The 14,066-nt window shown below is 45.9% G+C and overlaps 1 protein-coding gene across 2 annotated transcripts in view; it reads left to right on the forward strand.

Annotated features, from left to right (window-relative positions):
• Positions 1–2,156: 2,156 nt before the first annotated feature.
• KCNJ16 (potassium voltage-gated channel subfamily J member 16) overlaps positions 2,157–14,066 on the forward strand; it is a 31,754-nt gene continuing 19,844 nt past the window's right edge. The window contains exon 1 of one of the 2 annotated variants that reach the window (XM_018073375.2): positions 2,157–2,198. The gene's annotated coding sequence lies outside the window, so the exon portion shown is untranslated. Of the gene's footprint in view, positions 2,199–12,130; positions 12,174–14,066 lie in introns of those variants that run through there. The other variant, XM_018073377.2, reaches the window with a different exon arrangement.

Genomic DNA, 14,066 nt, shown 5'->3' on the forward strand with positions numbered 1-14,066 from the left:
GGCAGAGGGGATGTTGTATTATCTGCAGAATGTTGTATTATCTGCTCCAAGATGGTCTTGTTTTCACTTTTACCTCATGGGTGTTGTCACCTCCTGCTTTGCAGAGCTCCAGCCTTGTCTTTACTACAAACACGAGGCTTCACTAAGGTAATTAAGCCCTTGGAGTGTCATGCATATTTTAATTATTACCTGTTTTCCTGTTTTCTTGTCAAAGGCTTGCCCTGAACTCCACGTGGGCCCCAGAGTAAGGGTCAACACATCCCTTCAGAACCCCAAATAGGAGGACAACATGGATTTATTTTGAGCTTTACACCTTTTAGATGGGCACAAATCAAGGTGTATAATGGTGAAAAAATTCCCTCCACGTGTTGGGAAGTCGAACTAAGATGTTAAGTGACAAAAAGTCACTTTTCTCACAAGAGAAAATGATGCAAGGATTTGTTTAGCCCCTGTGCAAGGCACGAATGCCCTTTGCCTGTGCAAAAGCAGAGGAATGATTGGTTTTCCACCAGCCAGGGCTGTGAATTTTAGCTCTGTTCCCTCGTGGATTCTGACGTTCTCAGGTTCCAGCTTACACAACAGCAGAGTCTAAATGCAGACCAGTTTTTCATCCATGAAATGGGAGTTGAATAACACTTGACCAAAGTAGACAAAACAAGAAGATACCTAGACTAAGTGGAAACATCAAGATTTGAAAATTACCTGATAGGAAAAGGGAGGGGAGGGGGATCAAAGACGTCCCAGGGAATGAAAAATTCCTTTGCAGTGCTTCCTGTTCTCTCTGTTATGCTAACCAAGGTAGGATTAGGTTTCAGCTGCCAAAAGAAATAACATTTGTAGATTTTTATTTTTTTTTTTTTTGGTCTGGGGAAGTGGGATAGAAAGATTTAAGACAGCTTTTTCCAAACTATTTGCTTTTTGTCAAGCAGTCAAGTCTAGTTATTGTTATTAATTTGAATTACAGAAGTACCAGAGTGTGACTGGAATTCCATTGCATGAGGGGTGTACAAATCTCCAGCAGGAGCCTGGTCTCACCTCAAAGGGTGAACAGATAAAGGGCATTTTGAACTGTGTTGTGCAGCTGTGGGAGTTGTTCTCCTCTCTCCTGAGTCCCTGAGCTGCTGGAGGGCAGTTCTGGAGAGTAGAGATGACATTAAAAGAGGTGAACCTGCCTTCTTGTGTCTAAATACCAGGTAGGGTCAGATGGATTCAGGAAAATCAAGATTAATGTGATTTAGCACAACTGACTCCCGTGGACAGCAGGCTCTGTGAGCTGGAGGAACCTCACACCACCTTGCACCAGCTCATTCCTCTGTTTACTCCTCACTGTTTGCTCTTGGTTTGCTTTTCTCTTACAGGTCATTTCATATTTAAGGTTCAGAAATCCTCTGTGCAGGGAGCACGTCCTGCCCTGCTCCTGAGCCATACCTAGAAATTCAAATGGCTTTAATTCACCTCTAAGTGCCCACATTAGTCTTCAAGTGCCTGAATAAACAGCCTGAGCACAAAGTGAAGAGCGAAAAGGAGGAGCTAATGCACTTTCTGAAAGGTCACCACCCTTCTGTGGGGGGATGAAGGCTGAACTTCACCCTCCCCTTTTTCCAGGTATCTGCCTGTAATTCTGCCTGCCCTGTGACTTCCATGGAAAAGGAAATGGCACTGGAAGTCTTTACCTTAAGGTCACCCTAATCTAGAAACAAAAGGCTTTCTGTAGGGGGAAAAGAAAAAAAGTCTGAATAAATAAAACAATATAAGTATAAACTCGAACCTGTTTATTCTAAAGTTGTCTATCTGTGGGTAATTCCAAATCCGGGGCCGCGTGTAAATATTTGAAGTACCATTTGAATGATGAAGGGCTTTTATTACCTGGGAGAATTTCCTGCTTCTCGTGTTTTCAGTCCTAACCTGGATGTGCACAGGGGACTCCAGGTTTGTGCTGAGGGGAGACAGGGAAGGGGCTGGGGAGCATTCCACTCATTTCCCTGGTTCTCGAGATTCCAGCAGTTTGCTGAGCAGCCCCTCGGAGTTTGCTCACAAGAACAAACTGGAGTAAATGTTTAACTTGAGCCTTTGGAGTTTACAGCTTGTTCCTTTCTTGATTATTAACCCAGCCCCTGTTTTAATTTACAGTTGCACAGCTGCTGGACACGGGAGACAAAGGACCCTTGAGAGAACTTCCCTGTGGCGGCACAGGAGAGGTAAAGTACCTTTTGTGTCCTTTCCACACCCGTGCAGGGGAGAGCAGGGGCTCATTCCTGTGCTCTGTCAGGGCACGACAACCTGCCCACAGCAATCCACCTTTGATTGTGTTTTTCTAAATTAAATCACTAGGTACATCCAGCTGATTTCATCCTCATTGGACTCAAACTGAAGGAGTGTGTTTATCCCCAGTGCCAGAGTGTGCACAGGGAGTTTATTTGGTCATTCACATACCAGAACACACACTCTGCTTTCCACCACCTTTTTCTCCACAGCAATAGCCTTGTCTTTGCACCTATTTTCCCCTTCCTAATAGTTTTTCTGTACTGCTCAAGTCTGCAAAGGTCTGTGTCATCTTCACCAGTCCTTTCTCTGAGCTTGCACAAACCAACTGTATCATTTCGTTTTTCATTCTTCCTGCACCCTTGGGTTTTTTTAACCTGCTCTTGGGTAAAGTGAATTCTAGAAGAAAACTCCTTGGTGAGGCAGGTGCCACCAGCAGAGTACAGAAGGGACAGGGGCATTTATCTGAGTTGTTCTGGTTACTGTGTCAGTACTGTGTGAATATTTGTTTTAAAATACTGTTATATATGTGTGTGCTATGTGGTGGCTTTATTTACAGAGAGAAGGATTCACTTGCTCAAACCTTTTTTTTTTCATTTGCTGTGATATAAATTTACATGGAAAATAATGTAATTGGACTTTAGGCAAAGTAGTGCAAGAAAGGAAATTTGAGTGAAGATCAAGAGTGGAGGTTAAAACAAGGCCTTAAAGATTTCCAAAAAGTAGTTGTTCACTGTAACTACAAATCAACTAAATGTTGTGTATTTTTGGAAACAGTAACATTTTAATAGAAATGAGTTTTACAAACTTTGGTAAAAGAAGAACCAAACTGTTCCTGTTTCCAGCTGCTCAGAAATCCATTTTACTCCAGGAGTAAATATTTTAGGACAGGTCTGATCTCCACCTAAGCAAAAAACCTCTCAGTCCTGATGCATTTTTTAAGAGCATCCTCCTCTCTGTACTTCTGCCTCTGTGGTGCCTTGGGAGACAGACTCTGGTATTCAAATATTGGTGGAATAAATTAGGATGTATTGGAGGAATGTCGACACAGCCCCAAGTCACCACGAAAATCTAAATCATAACACAGAAAAAATAACTGAGGAGCTGCAGGATTTCAAGAGATGGAAATCTTGGCAAGGAAATAGGTGGGAAGTCAGTTGGGAAGCTTTGAACCTGTTTCTACAATGGCCAAAGGCAGATGTTGCAATTTACTCAAAGATTAAGAGATAAACAAGCAAAGAAAACAGATCAAAACACAAACCTGTTCTCTAAAAGAATGGGGGAATTGGCAAGTGGATAAAGAAACTTGTACCTGCCCAAAGGTGACCTGGGTCAGCACAGGAGGAATTTGCCTTCTTTTTTTATCAAGAGTTTAATGTTTGTTTCCTGAGCACTTTTTTTCCCCCAATCTGGCAGTTCTGCAAAGCATATATTGGACTTTAAACACATTTGCCTGCCTTGTTCTGGGTGCTACGAAGTGCAAGTGCAGAGGAAAGGGGAAGGAGGGCTTTGAAGGGGTTTTTTCTAGTGCAATTCTAGGAGCCATTTCCAAAACCACTCTGGTGATAATAAAGGATAGGATACATTGGATTTCACCTTACTGTGCTTCAGAGATGTACAAACAGAGAGCAGAAAAGCCTCATTTTCCAGCCCCGTGGCCTCATCCAGGTTCGGTACCATTGTCATGACAATAAACAGATTAGACTTTCTTGGGGGGAAAAAAAGTGCTAATCAGTAACTGCTTTTTATGCCTCACTCCAACTTCTCATCTCCTGTAAAACTCCAGAGCAAAAGACTCCGTTGGCTCCCAGCAATGTGTGGCACCAAGTGTCAAAATGCCCTGGTGATCACAGAAATAACAATTGCACTGTCCCATGATATGATCAGGCTTTCTTTTTCAGAATCTAATGATGTTAAAATAAATGGAATTACGTTGCTTTTCCTTTTTTTAAGTCAGTAAATTCCAAAAGAGGATTTGCCCCATTTTCACAATGTGCTTAAGGACTTAGAGAGCACGATCCCATGCAGATTTACCAGGGGCATGAGGGGCTGGCACAAGGCAGCCTCTGCTTAAAGCTGCTCACTGCCTCTTCCTTCTGCTGCAGGAGAGGTTTTTCCATCTTAATCATGATTCTTGAGGGTTCTTTTATTGCCCAGAAAAAAGTGATAAACTCTTGACTATAAACAGCAAAGAAAACTGTCATTATGGACAGGACCTAGAAAACATGAATTGGAGAAAACATCTCACCAACATCTTTAGGGGAAGGTTTTCCCTTCTTTTTGTTGGCATGGTCAGTGAGAATATTTCCAGTGAGTTCAGGGGATGTTCCATGGAATCCCAGTGTCTCTCTGACTCTCCCCCTCTGCTGGTAATTCCTGCTGTGCTGCAAGAGCTGCTCAGGATCTCTGAGCTCTGCAAAAAAAAGCTGTTTGGGAATCATGTAGCAAGTGCCATCCCTTGAGTCCAAGGATGAAAACTCTGGGGGGGTGGAAAGCAGGAAAATTAATGGCTGTTAGGGAAGGGCAGGGAGATCAGGCTACTGGGTTTTCTTTGACATAATCCTATGAACAGAAGCATTTTTTTGAGAAGAGGAGAAAGAAAAACTAATATTTTACTGAAAATAGTTTTTTAGATAATCTTTTCTGTTACCTCAAAGAAAAGAAAAGCACCTTTTCTCTCTGTATTCTTTCAGTGCTGATGAAAGGGCTCGTTAAGAGCATTCAGAGGAGGATTTGCTAGTTGGGGCCTTGGGCACACTTTCAAAATTCAGACACTTTCACCTTGTCTTTTATTCCCAGCTCCAGTTCCGAAAATCCTCTTAGGTTAATTTGTTTTCCAGCACGAAACCATATGAAACTTAAACCGCCAGAAAGGCTTTTTTCCCCCTCTTTTTTCCCAGTCCCGGGCGACAGGCTGAGCTCACCCGCTCGGTGCGGGGGATGTCGGTGGATTCCCTTCCAGCGCCGCCGGAGCCTCCGTGGTGCTGAAGGGACAGCGCCGGGTGTTCCCACTCGTTTTACACAAAGGGAGGAGATGCCCAAGCGCTTCCACAGCGTTTTCTGGAAGAAAACTTGTCCAAAGCAGTGTTCCTGCCACAAGGCTTGTTTTACTATAGATTCAAAGCGTCGCTGAGGTTGGGAAAGACCTTCAAGGTCGTCGATTCCGGCATGACTCCAACATCTCCAAGGCCACCCCACGTGTTCCCAGGTGCCACACCCAAACTGCTTTTCAATCCCTCCAGGGATGGGGACTCCACTGGGCAGCCTGTACCAGGGCTGGGTAATGTTTTTTTGGGGGGGAAATGCCTCCTAATATCCAATCTAAACCTCCTCTGGATGACTCGAGGCTGTTTCCTTCTGTCCTATCAGTTGTTACTTGGGAGAAGAGGTGGATCCCCACCTCTCTCCACCCTCCTGTCAGGGAGTTGTAGAGAGTCAGAAGGTCCCCCCAGAGCCTCCTTTTCTCCAGGATGAACCCCCTGAGCTCCTCAGCCCCATCTCATAGCACTTGTGCTCCAGACCCTTCCCCATCTCTGCTGCTCTTCTTTGGAGTCCAGCACCTCAGTGTCTATGGAAAATGCCCACAGTGCTCCACAGAACTGAGGTTCTCCTCCCTTGCAGAAAATACTGAGATTTGAAGTCTCCCAGCAGTGCCCAGTGCCCCCAGTAATGGGCTGTTGAGCTACTTTACCAACACAGAGCACAGACTTGGTGTCCAGCCTGAATTGCCCGGAGCTTAATGAGGTGGGACACACGTTCCTCCCGGTGCTGAACTGCTGCAGGGGGGTGTTGGGTGTTGTTGAACAGCTGCTGGATTCTGCCCTGCAGGGAAACCTCTTTCAGGGTTGTATTTTGGGTTGTAAAGTTCACAGCTCTGCCCAGGGAACAGCAAAGCCACAGGGCTGGGCTGAATTATTCCGAATGTTCAGTCACACAGGACAATAACCATAAAACAAGGGGTCATGGGCTGGCTGGGCCCGGGGGGTGTGCAGGGACAGAAAGCACAGGTCACCCTGAGGGCAGGAGCAGCAATACCTGAGTGCTCAGAGCCCATTAACAGTTACCCTCTGGCCCGTGGGACTGGCTGGATCCAGGCAGCTCAAAAATAATGCAACACTAGTGGAGAGACTGTACTCATGCAATGGGAGGTTCTGGGAGAGGTTTCCTGACTCACTAAGGAATCTGGTACAAATGTGAGTGAAAATTCAGATTTTTTTCTTCTTCCAATACTTCGGAAAAAAAAAACTTTCTGACTCTCAGTGACACCTTTAGGGTCAAGGGGCCAGCTCTGTGGTTAGCAAGGGCTGGGTTATTTCTATTTATCAAGGATCCTATTTGAATTCCCCTGCCAAGGACTGAATATTTAGGATTTCCATGGCAACACATTTCTGAGCCCATATTACAGTCAGACTGATGCTGTCAGCTGATCCAGGGATGCAGGAGGTAGGGGCTGAATTTATTCAAGCAATCACATTCTCTTTTCCAAGGCTAATGCACATGAATACTGAGGCAGCAAACTGAATTGACAGGGATTCCATCCCGATGAACATGTATAATGTTCCAGCCTTGGAGAGCAGCATTTAATTGATGAGAGGGATTATATTTACATAGCAATTATAACAAAGCCAAGGTTGGCCTTATGTGAAAGACTATTTGCTGTAATGTCTTGGTGCTTGGTTGTCCAGGAAAGCTGTTCCTTTATGGGCAAGGGAAAAAAAAAAAAAAGAGAACAGATGCACTCAGCCCTTTCTTTTCATACTCTGCAAATATTCCAAGAAGCCAGCTGAGGAGTCACAATGTGGTTGCCTTGGCTGCATACATTAATTTACTCCATTATAACATAGATGCTGATTGTTTAACCCCCAAAGTATTAATAGTTAGTCCCTGCTGTCCTCAGATGGCTGTTCAGGGGCCGATGGAAATGAGTAAGGGCTCATTCTAAATCCCACATAAGTCAATGGGCATCTCTCTGCCCATTTAATTCAGGGCTGGAATTAGACATCCCCGCTGTACTGCCCCTAAATATTGATTTTTTGTCCTCAAGACACCTTTGCAAGGTAAGGCAATGCCACTGACTCAGGTCACAGATGGAAAGCTGGGGCCGGAAAGGCGACCTCAGAATCACCCAAAAGTCCTGATCCTCATTGTCCCTTCAGTCTGGATTTCTTTCCATGGAAAAGTGCATGCCCAAGTTTTGCTCCAGCATAGAAGAGGATTCAGGAGAAGGAAAGCAGCTGGACCTCAGAGCACTTCCCATCCTGTAGTTCTGTGCAGCCAGAGACCAACAGGGGTATCCAGGTCTTTTCTTACAGGGCCTGGCATGGAGTTCAGTTCTGCTGGTGGATCTGGGAACCAGAGGATGGTGAGGAGCCCAAACCATCCCTGATTTATGGCAAGGCAAGGAGAAATCTGCCTGACACTGATGTTGGGTGCTCAGAGTTCCTGTAACACCGAGAGGAACCAAGAGCTGTGATCAGAAGCCCGACACAAATTCCACGCTCACCTTTCTTGGCTGCCATACAGGGGACCAGGTCCTGGCATCCTTAAATTCCCAGATGGCCAGAAGTCCTTGTCCTTCTCTTGAACTCTGCCAACAGACACTGGTTTAGGTCCATCTTGGTTAGTATTCTTACCTAAGAATATACTGTGCCAGAGACAGGGAGATATGCTGGGGTGTCTTGAGTCTTTTACCACAAAAAAGAGCTTTTTTCTCTTAATCCAAGCTTTCACTGCTCTTAGTCTGTGTGACATAGAAATTTTCTCCTTAACAGGCATTAGAATTAACTTGTTGACATCATAACAGAGCACATAATAGATGGCTGAACTGCTCTGATATTTATCTTCAGGTCAACAGCTCTTGAGACTCCAGAGGCAAATTAGAAAAAAAGCATAGGCTCTTTATTAGTAGAACTTAATTTAACTGTATTTAAACTTCATTAAGGAGTAAAAAAAAATGACCTTTCTTAATGCACTCTTGCTTTATAAAGTATGAAATGAGAATATTAGATTAGTTTGATCCTGGTTCTTATTATGCACACACAGTAGAGGAGAATGCAAAAATTCCCTCCTTCAGTTAGGTCCTCTTGGATGTCAAATCAAAGACCAGGTGCTCCACAACCCATTTCCTTTCTTCAGTGTTTTATGTTTCCTAGCCCTGTAACTCTCCCCAGGAAACCAGCAGAAATCTTAATTTCTTAACCCCCCCCTTCTCTGCCTAAAGTAACAGCTCTGGTCATTTAAACCATCCAGCACATGTTCCTCCACTGTCTGCACCTCATGCTGTCCATAAATGGGGATGTGGTAAGCAAAAACCATGGAGGAGAGGAAAGGAAATGACATTAACCTTTTCCATCTGATAAATAAGGGCTCTATTCAGCTGCAATAATCCACATCCTTCCCTAGAGATCCAGTTAATGTAATACCTGAGGGCTCAGTTCAGTTGAAATGATTTCCACACTGGCCAGCTGATTTCTTGGTGAATTATTCAGTCCCCAGACCGAACCCTTCTCCCTGGGCAACAGCACATGGAAAAGGACTGGAGCCCTCCTGTTGCTCCCGAGAGCCTGAAGGACCTCTCAGAGGGTCTGTGACACCCACATGGTTTATCTGTGCCCCCCAAGAGGAATTTTGGCGTTGATTTTCATGGGACCACCGGCCTGTAAGCGCTGAAGATCCCACACCTTGCCCCATTTGCTTCTCTTCTCTGCAGGGCTTTCTCCCTGCCCTGTCAAACCTTCAGCACCTGCAGTTTACAGGCAATAAAAAAAAACCAGTTTGGACTTGGAATGGGTGGAAATTCAGAGCAACGGACTCAGTGAGAAAGGCAGCCTGGGTTGTGCCTGTGGCTGCTGGGTTTGAGGTGAGGATGTGGATCAGGGTGGCCTGGGGGATCCACACCCCCAAAAAATAACCACTGGAGCTGAACTGTGGGGGTTTTGTTTCCCTTTCTCCCTTTGCAGTGCAGAGGTGGCTCCAGTGGGAGTGGGATCTGCCCAGCTGGTGACAAGGGAGGTTTGAGTGCATTGAGGGAGATGTTTCCAAGGCAGGCCAGGGAATCAGGACATGCAGATCCACTTGCAAATCCACGGGAAACACTGGAGTGACACGAAAATCTCAGCTTTATCTTACCTGTATTGATCCACAGTCGATTGAAAGCCATGGGAATCTTGTCATTAGTATCAAGACATTTTGGACTAAGTTCCTACATTATGAGACACGTTCCTCCCTTGTTTGTTTTTTTTTTTTTAGATTTTAGGGAGTGTACCTAATTGAGCACAATAAACCAGAGTTGTATGCAATTTTGCAACCTTTCTGATGGTGTAATGAGCTCTGCTCCGAGGGTTCATTACTGGGCTGCCTCGAAACTTGCTGGTTAAACAGGAAAAACAAGAAATCTGACCTCATTGTAGTGTTTAATTGAAGTGCATTTATTGACTGGTTTTAAGCTCTTGTAGCAACTGTGTTTGCTGGGAACTGAGGGCCAGCTCTTGGTTTGATGCACCTTTAGCTCCCGGGGCAGACACAGCCTTGACACACAAACCCATCCTGCTCCAGGCTTGGACTGGGACTGGGCAGGAAGCTAAAGTTGGAGATTGGCATATTCCTCTGGCATATTCTCCCCCATGGGCTGACTCTCCTGTGGGGTCCTGGAGAAGGGGAGAAGCTGAGGAACGTGGCCATGAGGGAGAATGTGCCACAGGTGAAGCAAGAGCACCGTGCTGGGCATGGTTTTGATGTTCTCTTTTGGTGCTGGGGTAGGTAACGTGAGTCAATAAAGAAAATAAAACCCTTTGAGTCTAAAAGATCTTAAAGATTCGGTCAGTGTGGATGTCCAGGCTCATAATTCCGAGGAGGGAGGACTGAGAAGACTGCTATAAATCAATGCCAAAGCAAACTGCAGCTGGATCTCTCTGCCAGTGAATCTCCCTTTGATAGGGTGACCCTGAGACTGGTGTGTGCTTAATGCTCTGCATTCTCCTCCCCATCCCATCTGCAGCAGAAATCAAGGCAGAAACCTGATGTGTGTAACCTTAAGAACAGTTTCTCACATCAGACTCCCTGGGCAGGCAGGGGGGTGCAGCTCCAGTTCATTATCACTGGATTTTGGGACTGGCCTGAGCCAGTTTTCTCTGGATTCAGGTAACTCGTTCCACTGGAGCATTCACGTTATCTCTCTGGAGATCTTAAGTAGGGAGCTGAACACGATTGAGAGCAGTTGCCTGATAAAAGAGGCTGAAAGCAAATGCATTCTGCAGGAGACAGGGAATGGAGATCAGTCCTGGGATAGATGGACATGGCCCTCCCCTGGCAGAGGAGATAAAGCTGAGCTTGCAAGAGGTGGAACTGGACATTTTTAGATATGATGTCACACTGATTTTGTTTGATACCCGCTGAATTCACCTCTGATCTAGCTCACTGTAATTTTAATTTAAACTGGTTGGGTGTTTTTTCCAAAAGTTTTGGAACACTTTTGGCGTTGAGGAGCTGTTACAGGGGGGGTTGGAACTCCAGCCCTGTGACGCAGGTGAACGAAGTCTCTGAACCTTCATTGTTACAGCCCAGCTGCAAGTCTGACCCAGAGGAGACAGGATTCTATCCAAGGAGTCTGGGATGCAAATTTATGCAGATGACAGCAATTAGTCTACTGTATATTTGTATTTGTTTGCTTGAAACAGCGGGTGAGGGAGAGGCAGCTACTCTGCAGAGAACATGGAAATTGCAGATTTGTGCCCAAACTGCCAACTTAAGAAAAGCAGCAGAGAATGAAAGACTTGCCTGTCAATTCTGTTGGTAGATTGCAGGGAAGTGGGAGGGTAGAAGATATTTCAGGACCAGCCACCAACCTCTTGGCTCCTCTTTCTTGACATTTATTAACAAATCCTTGTTTCAGGAGTGCCCAGAAGCAAAGCCAGGAGGGCACGGGCAGGAGCAGCAGCCGTGCACAGAATTAGGAGCAGGGAAAGTTCATTTGTCACAGCCCTGATCTGAAAACCCTCTTTGAAAAGCCCAGGATGAGATCTCTGCATTTCTGACAGGGTCCATTCAAACACTTGGTAGCAGAGCAGTTCCCAGGAATGTCCAGGTGGGCAGGAACACCCGTGGAAGTGGAAGCACACATGGACAATGTGCTCTGTGCTGCATCCACCTCTTTTCCCCCTGACCTCGTTTCTGTGGCCAGAGTGGTCTGCTAAAAACCTCCCCCAGCTCTGGGATTCCTCTCACACCTCAGGTGACAGGGACAGAAGGTGACCTGCTCTGTGTGCAACCAGCTCAGAGGATGGAGCAGAACAGGAGTTTAAAATCACCTGCTTTCTGCTGGGAGTGCAGGTTGGCAGCACCTGAGGGCTCCTGGGGGGAAAATGAGGACTTCAGACATCTGGTGACTCTTATTACACACAGTGGTGATGGGATGTAGGGGTAAAATCCAAAGCCCAAAGATGTTTGTGCTGCCTGCAAAAAGCCCTTTCCACCTGTGCAAAAATCCTCTTGTCAAGGCTGCCTTAAAGGGGCTGTTGGATCAGTTATCAGGGAAATGGGAAAAATTCAGGGTCAGGTTAGTTCCTAGTGGAAATCCTTTGGTTGCTTCATACCTATTGCAAAGTAGACCTTGAGCCTTTTGGAGAAAAACAGTTGGAAAAGTGCTGGGCTCCCAAAAGTAGCATATTTCTCACCTCAGTTCTGATGTGCTGAAAGGATGGGATTTTCTGTGAACTTTTCCCAGTCTTGCTTTTTTTTTTTCTTTTTTTTTCCTTCTCTTTGAGAGGGGGAGGAGTTGTGCCTAAAAAAAACAAACCCAACCTGTCCTCCTCAGCTCTGCCAACCTGTCAGTCCAGCCATGCAAGAGAGAGAGACAGAGAAAAAGAAAGGAGGGAGTGAAGCAGAGATTCTTTCAGACTTCAGTAGGCACTAAGGTAAAGGCCATTTCTCACTTCCTTAATTGCACTTTTCTCTGTGTCTGTTGTGTGTAAACAGAAATTCTGTTACCTTAGAGAGCTTTAAACTAGCTCAACGACCTGTGTGGGAATCAACTGCTTACCTTGTTTAACTGGAAGGGTGTTTTGCATGTAACCTGGCAGCTTGTTATAGTTGTTGTTTGCAAACACGGTTTCTGGGTCTGAAATTCAGAAGGAGAGTTGGTGTTCATTTGAATATTAAAAAGAGGCAGAGCTCTGGTGCTTGTTTGGGGAGGATATTAAGCTGTGTGATTTCAGGGCTGAAGCCTCTAATTACTGCAGATCGGGGGAAGAACTTGTTAGAGGAGGGAATTCCTTCCAAAGCTGCCAATTGCAGCTCTCACACCTTTTCCTGGAGGATTTGGTGTCAGCCACTGGTGGGGATGGGACGTGGGACCACAGAGACTGTGGGGCTGATCCAGCCTGGCAGTTCCTCTTCTCCTTTCTGTGCATTTCTGGAGGGGTTTTAGCAACTTGTCATTAGCAGGGGAGGTGCAAAGCCAAGGTGCAGCAAACCTGCCCTCCCGAATTCCTGAGTCAGGAGGGCAGAGCAGCACTTTGAGCTCATCCCAGGGAAATTGAGGGTTGCAGACTGTGAGAAAGGCTGGCTGAAATGAGGGTGAGTCAGAAGAGTCGCTGTGCCCCAGAGCCTGCCTTGGGAGCCTGCTCTGAGCAACCAATTTGTTGGAACAAGTGTGGTAGAGAGAGTGTGGGAGTGAAGGCCTAAAACACAAGAATAGGCACAGTTCTGCTAGATCTGAGTGTCTGCATGAGGACCTGTGTGAATGTGCACAAAGAATGTGCTGAGAGATTCTGACCCTTGGTGTGCCACGAAAATCCCCCAACAAAGGTGAGAGAGGAAGAATCCTGTTCATCCATCTCAGAAATCCCCCTGTTTCTGCGTTTCCAAATCCTGAGCAAACATTTGAAGCTGCTCTGAAAACTCTGTAATACCTCTGTGAGTCGGCTGAGGCTCTGGGAAGGTTGTGTAGGAGGCAGAGTGGTGGACAGGATTTCCTTCCCTTGTCGTATATTTGGGGTTTTCACTCCTGCAGCCAAGGTGTGCCTGTTAAAGATGACCTGTCTGGGAACACCAACCTGCCAGACAGGACAAGCTGAAAGATGGCAGAGAAAGACAATACAGCTGTCATGTTGCTCCCTGAATGGGTTGGAATGTGTTTGCCAGGGGTTTGGTTACACAATCCTGCATCCTTCTTGCTGTCAAACTTCCTCAAACGCTGGTGCCTGTGCCGTGGTTTTGGATCAAAGCTCTGCTCCCGTGGCAGGGACCAGCACAGAGCTGGGAGCCTGGGAAGAGGACAGAGAGGATCCAGACTAGAGAGGGGTGCTCTGTGAGGGGGTCTGTCCAGACAAAAAAGTTGGCAATGTCCTGGTGTTCCATCACTTCCCTTTCCTCTGGGGCTGTGGTCGTTGGGAGCGTCGTGCTGGTGTTCCCTATGACCCCTGACTCATTCCCTGAGGGAGTGGTGGCACAGAGTGAGACTCTAAGCTTTTAATACACAGAAGAAATTCTTTTACAGACAGTGGGTTTTGTAGTATTATTATGAGCTTTCCTGCTAGAGCCAGAGTGGAGAGGGAAGTGCTTTTCCAAGTGAATGCAGGAGATGGAGAAAAGGAAGTGAATACTCCAGTTTTGGTGGGGACAAACCTTCCTACTCCTGGTTACAGTAACAGAAATCAGTCACTGAAGGAAGGAAAGGAGAAAAATCCTGTAACTTTCATGATCTGCAGACTTCATTGACTAACCTCACAGCACTCCTGCATCTTTTTGCTTTCTCTTCTCTTCTCTTCTCTTCTCTTCTCTTCTCTTCTCTTCTCTTCTCTTCTCTT

Source organism: Manacus vitellinus, unplaced genomic scaffold (genome assembly GCF_001715985.3).
Source record: "Manacus vitellinus isolate BGI_N305 unplaced genomic scaffold, ASM171598v3 scaffold_24_pilon, whole genome shotgun sequence".
NCBI lineage: Eukaryota > Metazoa > Chordata > Aves > Passeriformes > Pipridae > Manacus > Manacus vitellinus.